The sequence below is a fragment of the Thermobia domestica genome, chromosome 15 (assembly GCF_964235325.1).
Source record: "Thermobia domestica chromosome 15, izTheDome1.hap1.1, whole genome shotgun sequence".
NCBI classification, from domain to species: Eukaryota; Metazoa; Arthropoda; class Insecta; order Zygentoma; family Lepismatidae; genus Thermobia; species Thermobia domestica.
The window spans coordinates 159,425,940-159,444,659 of record NC_137468.1 but is presented as its reverse complement, the minus strand read 5'-3'; the positions used below and the strand labels follow the sequence as shown (position 1 = coordinate 159,444,659).

The following is an 18,720-nucleotide window of genomic DNA, read 5'->3' as shown; positions in this document are numbered from 1 at the left end:
TTTAATTCCCAGAACCATGCTGTAAAAAATCATTGGAACAACTGACCACCCACTTGTGCTTTTCTTTCTCGAAGTACTATCCTGTTGCATCCACCTACAATTGCAGTTATCGCCATTGTTGAAAACAGTCCTGGAAGGTCTCTTGTAGAATACACCGGAGTCCCCTCGTTATACTATCTTGGATGTCCTGGATGTTGTCAAATCGTTTCTCTTTTAAAGTTGATTTCAGTATAATGAACAGTAAAATGTCACACGGAGCTGTATCCGGCGTGTAGAGTGGATGCACGTTCTCGAACATGTAAAAAATCAGTACATCAATTAGTAGCGCTTACACTCAGGATTTGTCTTGCCTTTCTAGGTCTCGGGGATTCAGCAACTTCAATAGGGCCGACATTGTCTTAGTTTTTAAGCCATATGCGTAAGCCAATGGTTCATTGTGAAGAAACTGGCCAGAATTTTCGAATCGTTGGCGGCTGTTTCCTCCAGTTCTCTCCTGATGGTAACAATAGTGTTCTTCTAGTGTGTAAGAATCTTCGGCATAAATTTTGTCGATATATGCCACATCCCTAGGTCTTGGATGTGGGATTTAGTGACATAAGCCATAGGAATGTTTAATCCCCCCTTCCAATTTTACAGACAGTTTTTCGACAGTTAAACGTCACACACTTTCCCTTCACACGCGCACTGTAAACAACCATAACTTTCATGACGTCTTAAAACAGCAATGCTCTAACTTGGTTTCCTTAAAATTCTACAATTTGCAATTTGTAAACACGAATTTAAGCTAGATATCTTTTATCTTTCGGGGAAGGGAAGGAGGTAAAGTAATAATTGATGATTAGGTCCTAACTCTGGTAACTAGAGACGTAGAAATGCTGCTGACTTCTTAGGAACAATATAAAGAAAATTTTAAAGAAACTACACAGGAAATGAGACTAGTATACTCGAGATGAGGTTTAATGGTTCCTGCATGTTTCATTCTCTTTTAGTCTAATTCTTTGTTATGGCTATGAGACACCGAAAGCATTCACCTCATATTGCTATATTACATCCCGTATGGCAATATTATCTTCTGGTCCTCAATTACTTTTATTTACTGAACCCCCTGTATTATCTGATTTCCCCATAATAGTTGCGAAGCTAGGAATTGATAGTAGTCATTAATGTATTGTTCTAATTAATCTGTCATCTGGTTTGCGAAGTGATCTTTCTAGTCATTTTATGGTATTTTTATGATTCACGTCGATCTTTGACTTGCAAACTTTTCGAAAATTTTAACATCGTTCTACTATATAAATACAATTCATATAGACCCTAATGCCAGAAATGTGTTTATAACTAGTACAACCGCCAACAAATGCATATTCTTCTCTCTGGTTGCTTTTCTTTAAAATCAAAATTTGGACCAATCTGAGCCAAGTTTGTGCTGATGTAGGCACGATAATTGCTTCTAAGTTTCTTATACAGAATCCGCCAGAAAAAAATGTATACACGCTTTATCATCCTGTATCAAGATACTGGCATTGACAATTGTTCTAAAATTTAAGTATGTTGTAGTGTGGTTTTTCGACCAACAGATGTCTGCATTGTTTTCAATTAAAACTATGTTGTAGTACGGTTTTTCGCTTAATAGATGTCGGTAGTGTCAACGCGGTTAGTGATATAAGAAAATGGTAGGAGCACGCTTGAAGTTCGAGCAGCGTAAGTACGTTTTGAAGTGTTTTATCAGGTTTGGAATGCCATCGAAGTGCAGAGTTGGAGGAGAGGGGAGTTTGGTACTGAACTACCAACCCGCCTAACAATCAAACGCATTGTTCACAAGTTTGAGGCACATGAAACGACGGGCGGTCGCTGCAACTACAGCGGTCAATGTATTAATGGAGACCGATGCACATGCCTCTGTAATCTTCTGGTGAAGGTTCTCGAGCGTCCCTAACAACGGCCAACATTTTGAATATCTAATATAGAGATATGCTTACTTGAAGGTTTGTAACACATGTTTGAACAATAATTAAATGTAATTAAGAAATATGATATAACTAACTAACTAACTAACTCTATGGCCTATGGAACCCGGAGGTTCAATGCCGCGTTCACAAAAGCTCTCCACTGACTTCTATCCTTAGCTAACTGCATCCAGTTTCTACTCTGTATTCCAATCTCTGCGAGATCCATCTTAATATTGTCCTCCCATCTGCGCCTAGGTCTTCCTAATGGTCGTTTCCCGATTGGTCTTCCAGTCAAGACTTTGAAAGCGTCTCTACTTTTTTCCATTCTAGCTACATGACCCGCCCATCTAAGCCTCCTAGACTTGACGACCCTAACAATGTTGGGTAAACCATATAAATTATGTAGTTCCTCGTTATGAAGTTTCCGCCATTCCCCATTCCCATTCCTCTTGCGTCCGAATATTCGTCTCAGGATCTTGTTCTCAAATACTTTCAGTCTATGTTCTTCCCTCAGAGTAAGTGACCATGTTTCGCAGCCATACAAAACAACAGGCATGATTATCGTTTTGTATATTTTAAGTTTCAAATTCCTCGACAGAATTCGCGACGACAAGAGATTTTGAACCGAATGGTAACACGAATTCCCTGCTTTTAGTCGACATTTAATTTCTCCGTGAATATGATTTTCGTCTGTTAATATTGATCCTAGATATTTGAAAGTATCCACTTTATCAAAAGTATTATTTAGTATTTTAACGCATCCATAATAAGAAATATGATATATAATTTTATTTTTCTTAAACAGTGCATACATTTTTCTGGTGGACTCTGTAGTTGTGTTCAGTATGACTAATTTGTTTCGAAGGTATTTGTTTGTACAAACAGGATGCTGTTTGTACACTCAGCTTACTTCGCGTTAACTGGTAGAATGAACATCTTACGTTTGTTTAGTTCAAGCTTCAACCTGCTAAGCGCCATTTCGTAATTTCTGCAATTACCAATTGCGCTTGTCTATTTATTCCCGTTGTACGGACAGATTTCTTTTTCATTCTTTTTTTCAGGAGTCATGTCAATTAGATTATTTATCTGTTTCTTTTACTAGTCTTCAGGCATTTCAATATACAAGGCTAGTACAAATTATCTATCGCGTTACAAAACACTTTGTGTTTAGGAATATAAGACCTACAATGATGGATAATACATGTAATAATACATAAATTCGCAAAGTTTAAGTTACATAATACTACAAATATTCAATATATATAAATTCTAGTACTATTCCATTATTCTTAATTGTACACAACACATCGCTTCTGTTTAGCAGCTCCCTACAATATTGCGACTTTATAAACAAACACATCAAAGAGAATTCTATATTTCTCCCCCCAAAAGCAGAAAGGTGCTAAACGCCATTTTCCTCGATTTCCAACTAAGTGCACATCCTGACTACCCATTTCATGTTTAATGTTGTGTAGAAAGGAGACAAGTGGCAAGAGACAATATGAAAGGTCTGCAGTGAAAACTGAATTCTAGAAGAAAGAAAGAATCAGAATTAATTAGTGTTTCATTCGTTTTTATTCATCACCTGAGAAATTTGCATTTTGGCGCTTAGTACTTTTCTGCTTTCTGGGAGCGATTTGTTTGTAGATTTTTTGGCAGGTGATACTCTGTCATCGACATTTTTTCTTTTGATATACAGTTACATAACTTATATCTACAAAAGAAACGTTTTTACATAATACAAGATGCGCACAAAACACTGGTCGACTTTTTTATAGTTATATGGCAATCAATAATAAAGACAGGGAAGTAAAATACACGCCATTTGCAAATATATATTCATTTTATCATGTATCTACTTTATTCGAGAGTGATGTTTTTTTTTTTTTTTTTTTTTTTTTTTTTTTTTTTTTTTTTTTTGAACTTCTTATTGTAATTTTTTAAATACGTTGTGCTTCTTAACTTTCGGATCTCCTCTACAGCCTTGTTCACAGAGAATAAAAACAGGAGGCAAAACAATAAAAAATAAGACAAAATAAAAAGGAACGAGTTCACCGGGATAGAGCAGTGCAAAGTTACACGTCAAATGGTGGTGCAGCAAACTGTGGATGGGGGATTAATTTGTGCATTTCCTTGTTAGCGTAGAGAAGGTTCCCAGCACATATTTTTGTTTTGATGACAACGTTGTATGTATTATCTCTCATAATGAAAAACGCATATCTTTCGTGGGATAATATCTCTTGTCCTTGAAGCAATGGATGATATGAAAAAATCCGTTCCGTTAATCATTTAATTGACATTAACACTTTTAAAGCTATAGATCTTGGTAAAATAGCAAAATATATTATATTTGCAAACGCAATTTACGCAACATATGACTGAAATAGTGTTAACACAAGCAAGGAAAGCAGAGAAACTGTTACATATTAGGTTTCACACAATAAGAATATAAAAATCACTTGAATGTTTAATATTTATTACAAAAATACAGCTTGTAAATATTTGACATACTGGATATCATTCTGATTCACTAATCACCTAGTCAATATTTTAGTCTTCATCAAGTCCCCCCCCCCCTTTTTTTTTTCCAGATAGAATAACTATAAAATGCGGTATTACAGTCTTAGATCTACTTTCATCGTGTTAGATTTTTCCTTACTTTTTGCTAAGATAATAACATAAGGTCATAGATCTTCATGATAACATGATTCTAGATCTTCAAATACTTTACAATTTTCACGTAAATTAAGTTGGGATCTAGAAGAATTTTTTGTTCTAATCACTTCTCTCAATTTCTACATGTCCAAGACGCCTATGCATTTGATATTGTGTTATGGAACAAAGAAAAGCCCCGTGGGGCTTGCTCGCCCTAAGTCTTACAAAGGCTAAGACCGCCTATGCATAGCTCCATCTAAACTTGGTGAGTGTATATATATATGTATCTTTTCATGTATTACCCATTATTGTTAGGTCTTATACTTGTAAATACGCAGTGTTTCGTAACTCGCTGAATTACTTATGTTAATTCCGTATTTGAGACAAAAACCGAACCAAATGGCTTTAGTAAACTCTTTCCTTGTAACGTTCAAACAAGAAGGCGAGAAACTTTTAAAGGTACTCACTTTATCCTTTTTATACTTAGGAAGGTCCAAAGGGTGACCACAGGGACCTGAAATGAATGCAAGAAACAGATCTGTAGAATAAAAATTTATGCTTAGCATCTTAAAACTATAACAATATACGTACAGTAGCAGATCTATACCGAGAAGAATTCCATCTAATAAAATTCTTTGCTTTATGAACTATGCCGAACAATGACCTTTGAGCTTCATATTTATTTCCTACTGTATTTCGTTTCCTGCAAACTGCAGGGCAGTATCATGAATGTATCAAAGAGCTCCAGAGAAGAAGAATAGTTAATAAACTAAATTCCTGGTCATGAAGCACCGACCACGCAGCGATTTGAAGTCGTAGTTAGTACGTCGTAAGTTCCATTCCCTTTGCTGGTTTTGTTGGCCTGAAACATCCTAATTGTTTGTGTTGAAGTTGATTCCCAATTATTTCGTCATACTGAGTGAACGTAACATCCCAAAACCATCTCCATCCACCCATTTACTGACTACACCCACTGCTCCTTCAATGGCGACACTCGGCCCAAAAAGTGTAAAACTTTTTCAGGCCAGCTATCCTGAGTGAGGTGTTCTCCTCATTTACACCAAGAAAATGCTGGAATGGTACCTAACATAAAAGTTCCAAACCGCTGCCTTCCTTCTCTACTTTCCCGGGTAGAACGCCGAGAGATATCATTATCATACGTGGCGAGCTTCTTAGGATATAGACGCCAGTAAAGCCCAGAAATAAAATTCCTAATCTTAATCCCACTGCTCCTTACTTTCTATTGTTAACCAGTGCCACTAACCTTTGAGTTGAAGCGTAGTTGCATTTTGTAATGCGATGAATGTATAATAATAATAATAATAATAATAATAATAATAATAATAATAATAATAATAATAATAATAATAATAATAATAATAATAATAATAAACTTCGTTATTAAACTTCACTCAAAACATGTCTTAGCACATGAGGATATATTGTGGTTTTACGTTTCTTTCCACTAAACTGATATTTTTTATTTGTTAATAGTTGGTGCAAAATACATAATGAATAACTAAAATATAAAATAACTAAAACAAAGATCTTATCATGTATTTGATTCCAACTGTTTCGACGTTTGCTGACATCTTTATCAAGGACTTCTATTCTCTGTTAAACGCGTGGATTCCTGCCTTTCTATGAAAGCCCTCTGAGAAAAAGAAGTAAGTTAATCATCATTTCTCAAACTGTTATTACCAAGACTTGTTACCAATTTATCACCGTCCTTGATAACGATGTGTGCGAATTTTGAAAGTGTTTGATAGAAGTTTTAATTCGGGAGGTATGATTTAGGATACACGAGAAAAGAAATTATTGATAAAGTAACTTTCCACACGTAAGAACGTGTGGAAGACCAGTTACCGCAGTAGTTTTCTTTTACAGAGATTTATTAAAATAATTTAAAATAATTTAGGTAGAACTTAGGGGAGGGGTAGAGGAGGGGAGAGATCTATAAAAATAAATAAAACCTAATAACTCTTGAACCACCCGACCGATCTCGATCAAATTTTCAACGTAGATGACGTTCGGGACTGAGATGGTATTTATCTATTCACTTTGACGATAGAACTTAGGGGAGGGGAAGGAATGAGTTAAGAAATAAATAAAACTTAATAACTCTTGAACCAAACGATCAATCTGGATCAAATTTTTAACATAGATGAGGTTCGGACCTGAGATGTATTTTATCATTTTACTTTGACGGTAGAACTAAGGGGAAGGGGATAGGAGGGCTATTTATATATATACCATATATATAATCTTAACCTATCGGACCGATCTCGATCAAATTTACAACCTAGATGAAGTTTAAACCTGAGATGGTTTTTGCCATATAACTTTGACGGTGTAACTTAAAGGTGAGGAAGGGGAGAGACATTTAAAAATGATCGAAAATGACCGATATTAGTTTCCGGGGTTGCTAAGATAAACAGTGACACTTCTGATGCCGTTTAAATCGAAATTCAGCCTCGCAACTTGCGGGAGGGGAGGTGGAAATATATAAAAATGATCGAAATGAAAAATGTCAGTGTCGAGTTCATAGTTTTCGGGTTTGCTGAGATGAACAATGATATGTCAGATACTGTGCCCCGCAACATGGGGAGGGGGGGGGGATATATAAAAATAATCGAAAATGAGCGATATCAAAGAGCGCTTTAGCAATAATAAAAAATGACTGACTAACGGAACATATTACTATATTTTCTTAATTTAACCCAGCGAAGCGGCTAATTGATGCTAGTTTTAAATATGCATAAAGCCTAATAAAATAAGCAGCTGACAATGTTCTAGTTAGAATTAGATGCGTTTTAATAAACTTTATGCACGCCCATATGAAAGGTTACGGTTACATCTATGTAGGAACGTAGGTATGTTCTCTCCTTGCAATTTTCTTTTAGGTACATAGTAATATTTAAGCAGTGTTCTCAACTTTGTAAAATATTCTTCAATAATTTAACTCATTACCCTTTTGTATAAAAAATTTAATTATAATGATAAATAAATAAACATGATGTATTTTATTTAAAGAGCAATGGACCTTCTGTAGTGTCTCTATTTACTTAATTTTTTTAAGGAATAGAGTGCAACATATCGAAAATTTTAGTTTTAGTTTATGGGAGATCAGTCACTAACTGAACGAACAAACATGGCGCCAGTGGGCTAAGCAAGGGAAAACTGATGAAAAGACTTCGTGATTTTCCTAAATGAACCTATCCTTTATACGTATTAACATACCGTGAAACTGTTTTTATTGAAAGAGTTTCGACAACCCAGGAATAATTATTTTTAAAAAATGGAATAAATGTAAAATAATTAGGTAGATATTTTTGTTACAAGATAAGAGTATTTCAGAAAATAGTTCATTATAGTCATAAATACAAGTAAGTGGTGGTATATTTCATATATAGTCCCAGTTTGGGTATGTATGCTACGAGGCACATCCAGAAAGTAAGTTTCCCACGCGTCCCATAGCTAGGAAACGGTATGATGCGCGAAGCGACTGCGTGTACGTGAGAGAGTAAGGTCCTAGCATGACATATACACTAGCTGAACTTCCCTAGTGCTCTCAGTAGGGTCGTGGCAGTGGTTGAAGATGGACGTTTCTATTTCAGCTCCCGCCGCTTGTGAAGTGCGAGCAGTGATAAAGTTTTTGAATGCACAGGGCATAGCACCGATTGAAATCCATCGTCAGCTGTATCGTTGCAAAAATGTCAATGCTGACCCTGTGCACCTTGCTTTGTGCTCTAGGGTCAGTTGCTTCAACACAAAATTTCTTGATCAACAGACACTCCGTGACAGTGGTGTGCAGTAAGGAGCGGAAAATCTGCAGGAACTGCTTGCCCATGCCGTTAGGCCCATGGACCTGACACCTAACCGTTTCCTAGCTATGGGACGCGTGGGAAACTTACTTTCTGGATGCGCCTCGTATTTTGTTTTAAGATGACTGTACATAAGGACATAATGCTGTGAGATAGAACCATAAAAATATTTTTTCTACGTTCATGTAATTTCTACTTACCAGAGAGGTGTCAGCCCACTCAGTGATGAGACCAGTTGTTGTATGCTGCAAACGAAATGAAAGAAATAATTAATAACCAGGATTTAAGATCAACTGAAGTCTAATCCCAATAGTTTAAAAATTTTACATAAACATTTATTTTATTAATTAAAGTTGAATTTGTAGAAACGGACATTGTCGTTGTATAAGATTCCTCGCAGTTATGCATAGCATAGTTTTGAAAATCCAGAGAAAGTAAGGGTCTAAAAAGAAATTCAATCAACTACTGTTAATTTCGATTTTTGATACACCATTTCACGATTTAGAAATTGCCTTCTGACTCCAGGTGTAATAGCGAAGATCAATTATAAAATTCAATACTTAATATATATATATATATATATAGGCTAAAATTCTTGGAAATCCATCTACGATGGAAAGGAGCTACGTGCCCAACAAATCAAGCTTTTCTTTGTTCATCTTATCCACTACTCATTCTCCATAAAGGTAACAAATTGGAGAAGATCAATGCCTGTAAACTGTATTCCTGGTTGCTTATAATTATTATTAGTCAGTGCCACTTTGGATTGGACTCTTCCAAACAACCATCTTGGAAAAGTACCAAACAACCATCTGTGCTCAAATATCTAAAACTATGATAGCCATCCAATAATCACGAGTGCAAACTGTAAGTTATGTGAAAACTACCATTTTCATTCCCAACAACCCTGCTAACGAGTAAAAGTGAACTTGCCCAAAGCCCTTTGCACTTTGCTCTAAGCGGTAGCGGTAGCGCTCCATGTTTAACTGAAGTACACTAATATGTGAATTCTTGCTCTTACGCCAAAGGAGCGGTTTCGATAACAAAATTATGTCGTTATTTATTATTAGTGTTATTATTTATTATTAGTGTTATTTATTTCCAGAAATTGGTAAATTAACAAACAGTAGACAGTACTATTTACAAAGTGCATCAATGTAAGATTTTATATAGTTAGAGGGACATAAGCTCTTATTGCATGCTTCCACGTTTTTGTATCCGCTACGTATCTTACTCATTAGTGGTCCTATTTCTTTCATAGAACAGTGAAACACAAGAATGTATTATGATAAAAGAAATAGTTTACTTTAGTGTTATATTTGTACGTGTGTTTGATGTGAATCTTGCGATAAATTTCAATTGGATAACCTTTATTTTTTTTCAGTGCTATTTTCATAGAATAATGTTGAGTACATTTTAGTAGTGGATTCTAATATTATGAAGTTCTATGATATTGATTAATGCATGGATATATAAAATTTGCTTATAAAATGCTTTAGTTTTAACAACAGTGGAAAGTATACACATATACAGTATATTAACTTATCGTTACACATGTTTGTACCGTTGGTAGATACAAGTGGTTGAAGAAAGAACAGAGAGGATAGCTAAGAGTCACAGAACCTTAGATATGTATTTGTGATTATTCTAGTTCAGAGCAGAATAATTATTCTAGATTATTCTATTTTAAACCTGTATGTAAGAATTCCCTTATTTCTATTACAAAAGCTGAGCCCCTCCAATGTTTTGTTCGCATCAGCTTTTATGTTAGTCGACCCGAAAGTATGTATTAACATTCACAATGTCAGTAATAAAAAACAGTGGAGTGCGCAGGAAGGAAGGAGGGGGGGGGTCTCAAGCACTCAATCTTATATCCTTTCAGGATACGCATGATATTTGTATATATAAACTTTAATATAGTGTTTTTTTCATAAATTATTGCTCAAGGTGGGTTAAATTCTCGAATTCCCCCTTTCATACGCCTCTGATAAGAGATATCTCGAAGGAGTTGTTTGAAATAGACACGTGATTCCCAAAGGTGGATAGGTTTCTAAGCTTTACGAAAGCCTATGAAGATTTTTTTTTTCATGAGGAAACTGTCTGTCATGATTTCACATATGTATAGTACTGTCCAAAAAATGTTGATCACCACTCTTGCTTTAGAACAGGGCCGTTCCATGGGGGAGGGGCGAGCGGGGCGATGGCCCCGAGCGCGGAAGTAAGGGGCCAAAAAAATCGGCAGAAAAAGGGGCAAAAGAAAGGAAAAATTACTTGGAATATATGTATGGGGGCGCCGTCATATACTCTCGCCCCGGGCGCTGATTTTCCACGGCACGGCCCTGCTTTAGAAGACCATATTGTGGCAATTGCTGTTAGGAAATTCTAATACTGCAGCTCTAAATAAAGATCTCAATTGATTAATGAAAATCCACTGTTGTTTGATTTGATTCCAGTTGTAGCTAAGAATGCAGGGATTTAAAAGATAAGTGTAACCTTTTTTTTTTTCAAAAGATCATACATACATATGAATTATACGAAGGTACAATAAAATATGGGTGCCAATTATAAATTTCAACGAGATGGAGCACCGACATATTGTGGTCGAAGGTCACAGCATACATTTTTCGTATAATCTCTGATTCGATTGGTTGGAATAGCTTAATTATCTAGTCACCCCATCTCCGTTTAAACGCCATACCATTATTCGCTTTCGGGAAAGAAAAAAGTCACTGTTCCTCCCCTTCCTGCAACTTTGGGTGATGAACTGTGTCAACGCATCACGCGATATTACACGCAGGTGAGCAGTTACTAGCAAAACTATGGAAAGAAGACACTGGTGGGTATATTTCTAACTGATACATTAATGATGTAGCTATTCAGAATTTATTTAAGGAAGGTTCAAGCTCAAAAATCCCTATCATTTCAAGTGTTTGTATACATATTTTAATACACATGCATAGTTGAATGCTTATTTTTGTAAATATCCTGCTCACGGCCGGATTAATACCCAGAAACCCCTTGCCTACACCATTGCATAGTATTAAACATTTATAGAAGACAGATGAGGTTCTGTAGATTTGCATTCATTAACCACGTCTATGCGCCTCAAAGACGTAGCTATGGGGAGTGACAAATGGTGCTTGTGCACAACCGCACATCCTTATAATGATTATCATTATTAGAAAATGATTTGATTATTTTCTTTTATTCAATTTTCATGCATTCTAAATTTTTATTACTTTTATTTCTTCAATGTACTGAAATATATATATTATATATTGAAATATATATATTATTATACTGAATATATATTACCTTAAACCCAACAAAATAAGTATTTACAAGATAATATTGTATGAAAGGGTGGGTGCACACCCATATGAAAAGTTCTGCTTTAATTTCCTTTGTCCACGTCCACAAGAAAATTTCTTTCTGCTCCTATGATGTGTATATTATATAAATACTATATTATATTGCATATGTAATATAGTATTACATAATATTAGTGTATATTACATAATATTGAGTGCTAGTGTTAGATAATGACATTTGAATTGCCCTATACTAATAATTATTATACCTATCGTATGAGTAAGTAAATAAATTCAATGAGAATCTCCTTACCTCAAAGTGCACCTCTTGTCGACAAGATGGTCGTGCGACACGAGCGTTACGTTTGTGTGAAAATTTATTTTCGTCGTATACAACAAAAGCATATGAATGACAGCCATTTGCGTCGTCGCGGCTGTTCATGTCGTCTAGGTCTTTCTTCTTTTTGCGTTCTAAAAAAAGAGTAATTATAAAAAGTATTAATAACATGTTCCTTGCTGCAGTATTACCTGAGAAGGAACTACAAAAGAAGAATTAAGAATAAATGTTGGGTATAGTGCGGGGCTATGTGTTACCTAATTGGTGACTAACTCTACCTTCCTATGTTGACAAAATTCCCGTAGAAGATGGAAAGTTACTTCCATTTATTTATTTCACTCTATATTCCCACAATGCAATAGCCTATTGCGCGCATACTGAACAGACGACTGGAAAGTAAGATAAATGATATGTTGGAGGAAGATCAATTTGGATTCCAGAAAGGAAAAGGCACCAGAGATACTATTGGAAGAAGCATTGTGGTTTTGCTTCATCTACTGGCAAAAAGCTTTCGACTGTTTAATTGAAACAAACTTCTGAAAACATTTAAAGAAATCGGGGTCAACTGCAGAAACCAACGACTCATTCGCAACGTGTACATAGGATAACGAGTCAAGTTGCACTTGAATGAAGGAGAAACCAACAGTGTCGAGACTGGAAGAGGAGTCAGACAAGGATGTAATATGTCGCCGCAATTATTCGATATTTACAATACGTGTTTAATGAAGGAACCATGAAGGAGAATTGGAGACTTCCAGATTGGAGAGCAGATCATTCGGTCAGGTATGCAGATGATACGGTTATTATAGCTAGAACCAAAGAAGGACTACAGGAAATGATTGACAAAATAGTTGACATTAGGAAACTATATGGAATGGAAATAAACATCGAAAAATCGAAAGTCATGAGAATGTCCCGTAGGAACGCACCTTCGCGGGTCAGAGTAGAACAAAGAGAACTTAAGAGCTCGATAATATCAAGTATCTGGGAAGTATTTTGACGAAAGACACTTCTTGCACCAAAGAGACCAAATCAGGAATTGCCATAGCCAAAGAAGCCTTCAACAAGAAAAGGTCACTCTTAACTGGCAGGCTTAATACTGCACTAAGGCAGAAATTAGTCAAGTGATATGTATGGAGTATTGGATTGTATGGTTCAAAGACTTTGACATTACGGAAGTTAGAGAAGAATATTTAGAGAACTTCGAAATGTGATGTTGGAGGAAGATGGAGAAGATAAAATGTAACAAACGAAGAGAGAGTAACAAACGAATATGTTGAAAAACGGATAGGAGAGAAGAGGACGCTTTTAGCCAGCATCCTTCGTAGTAACGCCAATTGAATTGAACACATCTTGCGAAAAAAATGTCTTCTTCATACTGCCATAGAAGGAAAGAAGGAAGGAAAGTGAGGTGTAGAAAGAAAAGGAAAACAAGTAATTGACGATTTGAAAAATAGAAGAAATATTACATGTTAAAAGAGGAAGCTGAAGATCGAGAAATGTGGAAGAAATATTTCGAGGTCTAAACCTAAAGTTTTTTTTAAAAAAAAAAAAAAGAAACAAAAAAGAAAAAAGAAAGAAAAAACTCATTAATCCCAGACCTTCCAAAAGACAGAATACTTAATAATAATAATAATTGGCAAATAGTAGCATTGCACTAGTCTGTGTTTGGCTGTTGTGCATAGTATTTTGAATTTTGTTAGCATGTATAGTTAGCATAAAAACAAAACCGTCATTTTCCTTAAAAGCCCTGACATGCGAGAGACAAACATTATTCAAGAGAAAAGAAGGTGCCTCTTGGTGATTAATGGCGGCTCTTGACGGGAGTCGCACTGGTAAAAATTAGTTTTATTGGTTGAAATTGAGGGAACAATACTTAACTAGAGTACTAATTATTGTATATAGCCGCCATTGCTGTTGACAATGGCAAGAGCATTACCATTTTAATGGTGGCAAAATTAGACCTATTTATAATAGTTACTGCTTGCTCTTTTCACAGTTTTAATGCTGCTAAGAAAAGTTGGTTTAGATTGTAACTCTACTACGTGTTATTAATTTGTTCATAGATAAAATATATAATAGAAAAAAAAACACGATTATAAATAATAGCCATGAATAGATTTCTAGTAAAAAAAAAAAACTCAACAAAAAGTGCACTTCATGTAGGCCCGTATTTACGCACCGAACACAGAAACCTGGCCCTAGGGCAGGAAATTTTCAGAGGCGACATATTAAAAGTAGAAATTGAAGTATGAGATTCAAGAAAATTAGAAGGTCCACGAAAGAGATGTCTTTAAAATTGTTTTTATCTTGTATCCTAGAGTCTCATTTTTCGCGAATACCATACTTCAATCTTGATTTATTTTTAATATGACACCCTTCCTCCGAAAATGTGTTGCCTTAGAGAGATACGCTTGTCTTTTGTCAGTTTTTTAATTTTATTTTTTGCTTGTACATAACTGAATACGAACAAATAAAGGGAGGGGACGAACATTTTCTTGGGTTCAGGGGCGTAAAATACCTAATTATATGCCTAACTCCATATGTAGAAGATTGAAAAGCACCGATAACACAGTAAAAGTTTAAGAATAAGACATTTTTGTCTTAAAATAAAGCTTATTATAGGGTTTCGGAATGTAAGCAAGTAAGTCTAATCTCTTTATGAACGTATTTTTTACGTATTCTATGCTCATATTATTTTTGTATTATGTCTTATTTTGCAATTTGATTTTTACTTAGGATTTTTTTAAAAAAAATTTACTTTTTATGCTTTGTAATTGAACATACTAATGTTTCTCATGTGTGTTGCGTATTTGGTCTTCTGTAACCATCCTGTATGACAAACAATGCCGTGCCGTGGAAAATCAGCACCCGGGGCGAGAGCATACAACGGCGCCCCCGTACATATGAGTGAAGTCGACAGACCAGCCGAGAAGCGCTACCATGGTTGGCGCGAAGCGTAAGAAAATTTAAAATTTTCAAAAATAAATCCTGCTTCTCCTTGGTTTTAAGCACTTTTTAATACTTTTTCCTTGTATTTTACATATGTGCATATGCATTTTCCTAACATGAGTAATATTATAGGAGCACTTCCTAAAGCAGGAAGAGGATTTAAGTACACACTAGTAATATTCAAAATTTTTTCCTTTCTCTTTTCTTTCCTTTTTTCCTCTCGAGTTTTGCGCCCCCTTACGTCTGGGCTCGGAGCCGTTGCCCCGATCGCTCCCCCCACGGCACGGCACTGGTGACAAGAAAAGTAATAAAGTAAATTAAATTCAATAATTCCATATCATTCTACCAGGTTCTAGTTAAAATTTCCCAAAAAGTGTAGGCTTGAATATCCATTAATCCACAACTAGGGTTTATGTCACCTGGGGCAAATATAAAATTCGGCGCTCCTTATTTATACTTGTACATCACACCATAGTTCAATTTCGATTATTTTTAATATGCATATTGCCCTTTTAGGAGCCTCTCCAACCACGCGCCCAAAGGACGTAGCCCGCTTGTTTTTCCTTCATCATACAGAAAACAGTGAACAGGCTTTTCCTTCCTTTCTCTCTCTCTCTCTCTCGCTATATATACACACAGAGTGTTTCAAATTCACCGACAACGTTTGGGAAGTGATTTTTGACACCAAAATAAGACAAAATATAGACCTACCTGCGTGCAGAAATCTGTCATTTTGGAGTCATGGGCTGCCGAAAACGTGAAAAAAATGAACTTTAAATGTCCATAGCTCTAAAACTATGGGACCTACCGTAGTCGGGTCAAGACTTCACTTAGGAACTAGTATGTGCCTTATCTAAATATCCATGTTTCAGAATCTTGTGATACTTCCGCAACCATTTTCATAGAGGTAGTTGGTGAATACTTCAAATTATATGCATGTAGCCAAACTCCTTCTATAAAAATTGTTGTGGAAATACCACAGGATTCTGAAACATGGATATTTGGATGGGACACATACTAGTTCCTAAGTGAAGTCTTGACCCGACTACGGTAGGTCCCATAATGGAAATCCGTTTTGGTGATCGGCAGGGCGAAAGAATCAGTCAACGTTGGATTTCGTCGCAAGGATTTGGGGGCTCTAGCCATTGGTTTTTGCACATGATGTCATGGGTTATGTAGTAATCAGCTGTTTTGCTTGCGTGTGAGTAGTCGGCTCAATGGCAGTGCGGAAAGATCAGATACAAAATTATCCCTACTGCATACGCCCGCTACTAATTTCTTTCTGCTATTATAGCCATTTGTAACCTAAATAAAAACAACCATGCATTTATTTCATTTCAGTTTCTTGGACTACTGTATCTAGATTAGAACATTCATTTTCCTGCTTATTTTCCTATCTGTGGACACTACGACTCCTTCCTCCATGTCAGTTGACGGTTATTTTCAAAATTTTCAAATAACTGACGTCACATCTAATGTTAGTACCTTTGTCACAAGTAAGAGGATCCTGTCTACTGATCACTTGAGATTTGTCTACTGATCACTTGAGAGTGTCTACTGATCACTTGAGATTTCAAGGTTTTCTCTAAATTTATTGATATCTATGGTTTAGAAGCCTAAAATGAAGGAAGCTCTAGACTAGCCCTGGATTCAACAGACAGCTGATAAATTATATGGGCTTAGGGTTAAATATTCAACTATATTTTCAATTCATTATGATAAATACATTTTATAGTGCTTACTTGGAAATATCCGTTTTCATTGTCTGAACAACATGTTCAGACTTGACATCTAAGATCTTAATGTCTGTTGTCAGTGTATAATTAGGTTCTTTCTTTTCCCCTGTCACGTCGTCAGCTTCTGAAATATAAAAGGGATTATTTTATTACTTTCATAGAGCATGTATGGACTATTTTCGACAAAATTTCAAGCAAAAAAATATCTTAACTAAGATCGATTGTGAATATTATTCTTGCCTTAGTCATTTTTCTTGGTTTGTCTTTTTCTGCCTCATATATGGTGAGAGTATAAAATACGTGAATATGAAGAATAGGGAAATGTACTGTATAAGTGAAAATGGCAGTAATGTTCCAATCTAAATTTTAAGTTATAGCCGATACTAAATGGAACATGCAAACTAAAAAATTGGATAAATATAGAGATGCTTGGCGAACTAAAATTTGTTTGCGAGCGAGCTCTCAAGGAAGTTCCAAGTAATATGAAAAGTATTGTCCATTTCATTAACTTTACAGATAGGTTCACTGGTATAAATTAAACTGTAATCGTACCAGGGGCGGATTGACCAGGGCCGCTAGGCCACAATCGCGGCCTAGGCCCTGTCAAATAAATATTAATGAAAACAATAAAGAAAGAAAGAGAAAGAGAGAAAAGTTAAAACGGAAGAAAGCTTAAAAATTCGATAGATCACTGGTTATTATGCAGGCAACACACACCCCTCCTCCATCCTTCCATCAGTAAGTTAACTTTTTCAATAGGGCCCTTTTGTTACTGAATTTGTGGCCAGACCCATCTTTCACTGTTTTTTTTTATTATTGGAAACTGTGATTTAGTTTGTGCCTTTGGGTCTTTCTTTCAGTATATTGGACAGTTGTTGCCCTTCCTTCATTACATTGCAGTTGGGGCCCTGGGCTCTTTTTTCATTCTTGGGCAGTTAAGGCCCTTTATCAATATGTTGGACAGTTGGGGCCCTTCTTTCATTACATTGTGCAGTTGGGGCCCTGGGACTTTTTATTATGTTGGGTTCCTGGGCCCTTTTCATTATGTTGGGCAGTTGGGGTCCTCCCATCGTTGAAGACTGAGGTTTGATTTATAGCTGGGCCCATATTTAACCACAGGCTGACAGGTCCTTTATGGATGTTAACTAGAGATGCAAAAAAGCCGGCTTTTTTGAATCGATGGTTTTTTTCACATAAAAAGCCGGCTTTTTTGGAAAAAAACCGAGAATTTTGGAAATTTTGGCTTTTTTCATTTTCATGATTTTTCTATCCAAATAGCTTTCTTACAGTATATTCTATAGTTAGATAAGATTTCCACGACCTGAGTGCCATATTTTGCTCTGTAATTCATCATCAAGATGGATGGAGCACATATTTTACGAATTAAAGCTAACATGAAGAATGTAGTATTTGAGGGCAATTTTACAGGTTATTTAACTTTATTTTAACTTTTGAGTTATCGACATTTTTTTCCTTCTCTAGATCATTTTAGTTTGTCATCCGTGTTTCATTTCTAAGAGCTTAGTACTCCAGCTTCTAGCACGAAAGTTAAACTTACGTTTTTCTGTATATCCGTCAAAGCATACGTTTTTCAATATGTCCGTCAAACCGTATTTCCACATTTCTGTTATACTGTAGTTGTGCAATGATTTAGCAATAATTTTCCAGATACAACCTTGAATACCAATTTATACAAATAATCAATAGCGGATTTAGAAAAGTACTTTGGGAGGAGTTTCTCTGATTGTTTCGTTTTCTAAAATGTCCTAATTTTATTTGGGAGGTGCTTGAAGTTTATGAGTACAGGCATTACTAATATTTCGTTTCGTTTATATGTTTAGCAATAATCTTCCGGATACAACCTTGAAGATCATTTTATACTGAGAAATCAGAGGCGAATTTAAAAAAGTGTTTTGGGAGGGGTTTTCTTACTACTAATGTTTAGTTTTTCTAAAT

General features: G+C 35.6%; 1 long non-coding RNA gene across 1 annotated transcript; it reads right to left on the bottom strand.

Moving 5' to 3' along the window:
* Positions 1-8,630: 8,630 nt before the first annotated feature.
* Positions 8,631-16,871, bottom strand: LOC145671940 (uncharacterized). The gene is made up of 3 exons (XR_014128589.1): positions 16,771-16,871; positions 12,053-12,210; positions 8,631-8,673 (listed from the first exon to the last, which is right to left on the bottom strand). It is a non-coding gene; the product is annotated as an uncharacterized LOC145671940 (long non-coding RNA).
* Between the last annotated feature and the right edge of the window lie 1,849 nt (positions 16,872-18,720).